This window comes from Montipora foliosa, unplaced genomic scaffold (genome assembly GCF_036669935.1).
Source record: "Montipora foliosa isolate CH-2021 unplaced genomic scaffold, ASM3666993v2 scaffold_483, whole genome shotgun sequence".
In the NCBI taxonomy this organism is placed as follows: Eukaryota; Metazoa; Cnidaria; class Anthozoa; order Scleractinia; family Acroporidae; genus Montipora; species Montipora foliosa.
Window position 1 is genome coordinate 215,001 of NW_027179793.1, and position 2,500 is coordinate 217,500.

The following is a 2,500-nucleotide window of genomic DNA, read 5'->3' on the forward strand; positions in this document are numbered from 1 at the left end:
ATTATAAGGCTTAGGGGTCCCCAAGGGGGGGGGGGGGGGGGGGGGGGGGGGGGGGTATGGGGCAAGGTGAAAAACTGATACCATTAGTTTGAGAGGAAGGATGATATAAGTAGATTTTTAACTGCATGTACCCTGGGTGCCAGAGACTTTTCTAGCGCGGTTTCCGGTTTTCAGTCAAGTCTTTATAGTGACCCGCGCGAAAAGCCTCTGGACCAGAGCGCTATTCCTTTGATAGCGTCGAACCAATCGTTAGCTCAGTTAGATCAGTTGGTCCAGATTTTGGACAGGACGGCTGATTGGCTCCAAACGACCACCTGAGGGACAGACGCTACAATTGGTCGACAAGAATAGACCAGCACGTGAAAGAATATTGTTGACATCACGTAAGCGTACTGCCAGAAGTGTTGTGATGGCGGTTTGTGAAAGTTTGAAAGGCACTGAAGGAAAGTATAAGCAATGTACTAGAAAGTTTTGACGGTGTAGAGAAGTTAAGTGATGTGCAAACAAGTGGGGTATTTAATTTTATTCAACGCAAGGACGTTCTTGCTGTCTTGCCAACCGGTTCCGGTAAATCGTTGTTGTTTCAGCTTATTCTGGGTCTTTGTTTAGGTCTTAACCAAATGGGATACTGCGACTATCCGAAAAGTGCAATTGTGATTGTTGTTTGCCCGTTGAATGCCCTAATCGAATTTCTGACATTTCTTCACGTGCCGGTCCACGTGAGACGTCCATGTGATTGGCATAAATGTAATCCGATAAAAAAGCTCAAAGGTCAACGGGGACGGTAAAAAGCACCGCTCCGTGCCAGAGGTTTTTCTCGCGGCTTCGCCGCTCGTGGCTTCGGCCTACGGCCGAAGCTGTGTCGGCCTTTGGCCGACACCGAAAATTCCCGCCGCACGCGAGAAAAACCTCTGGTGCCCAGGGTAAACTGCATGTTGATCTGCTCCTTGAAATAATTTGCTAACAAAACTCCAATTTTTAAGGAGCAAAATGTTGCCAAAAATGCTTTTTGAGGCCTAAACTTCCATCCGCATCCCCATCCCCATCCTGATTCTAGAAATTAAACAAATGCCACTGTGAGTAGTTTCATCCCAAGGACTAACTGCACACAAAATATGAAGGAAGGTTTTGTATGCATGACCATTTCCAATTTTGCTCAAGCCTTAGCGATATTCCCTCTTAGAATTTAAAAATTGAAGTTGAAATAAAATGATCTGATCTCTTACAGTACTTCTGTAATTTGAATTTTCTAAAGTATTTACCCCAAAAATAATTCCTTTGCAACAATGGGCATGAAGGGCATCAACCACCCCAACTGAAAAATCAGTACATTAAGAATAATTATATTTTTAGAGTAATAAAAACAATGAAGGAAAAAAGTGAAAATGTAGTTCAGCCAGGAATTGAACGTGGGTCTCCAGATTGTTACTGTTCATTTATAAATGTATTCATATATACATGTACAATAAGATTAAAGTTTCCATTAATAGTTATCAGTTTGAAAGAGGTTGAAACTCAGTGTCTCGAAAAAGAATTGGGAGCATACATGTACATAGCTGGCAAGAAAAACTCATGATGATGATGCCCATTGTTAAATAATGTTTTGCATTTATGTGAGAGAATTGATTTGAGGAAATGCCAGCAGTTTGGTTTGACAAATAGACTCAGTGTTTGGAAGTAAAATTTGGCAGCATAGGCAAGAGAAAGATGGGCATTGTTTAATAATTTCTTGGATTTATGTGAGATAATTGATTTCAGGACATCCAAGCACTTTGGTTTAACAAATAAACTCAGTGCCTCAAAAAAAAATTATGAGCATACATCAGGTATTTATGGCAAGAAAAACATGCCCGTTCTTTAATAATGTTTTGCATTTATGTGAGATATATAGCTGGAGTTTTGAAAACAAGGTCAAACTTTGCTGCCAAATCCAAAGTGAGGGCGAGGCCTAATTTCCTAGGGGGGACTGTGTCATGGCTACTCACATGCAAGTCTAACAAGTATGAGGTCATAGCGCATAGCCAAAACAATTCACTAGACCCCTTTATGGGGAGCTTAGTGATGGAAATGTTGACCTGTTGGGCAAGGGAAAAAGGATTCCGTGCCATCCATGAAACACTACTATATCTTCTGAAGTCACTGAAGTCATGTTCCAAAGATCTGAGTTCCAAAATTAATAGTGCACAGATACATTAATTTAATGACCTTTTGCCTTAATGACTAATCATATAATTTAGCGTTTTTCTCAAACATGTTTTGTTTTATTTCCAGGTCTAAGTCACAAGTTGCCAAATGACAATGGAAACTGACTTGTTAAATCAAAACCTGTTTTCAATGGAGAGGTTAGAGTCTAGTTTCTGACAAAATAAAACCGTCCCAGATATTCAAGTCTAATTTAAAGACATATTAAGAACTGTGGGGATCAATGAATAAAATTATCAACCAACAACATGCAGCAACAAATTGCCACAAGCAAATTGTGTGTCAATCAACCGCTTCT

At 40.3% G+C, this 2,500-nt stretch overlaps 1 long non-coding RNA gene across 2 annotated transcripts in view; it reads left to right on the plus strand.

Moving 5' to 3' along the window:
* LOC137989967 (uncharacterized) overlaps window positions 1–2,500 on the plus strand; it is a 12,460-nt gene that overhangs the window by 9,882 nt on the left and 78 nt on the right. For both annotated transcript variants that reach the window (XR_011121091.1, XR_011121092.1), the window contains one exon: window positions 2,272–2,500. This exon is cut by the window's right edge and continues 78 nt beyond it. This is a non-coding gene — a long non-coding RNA (uncharacterized lncRNA). The remainder of the gene's footprint in view (window positions 1–2,271) is intronic.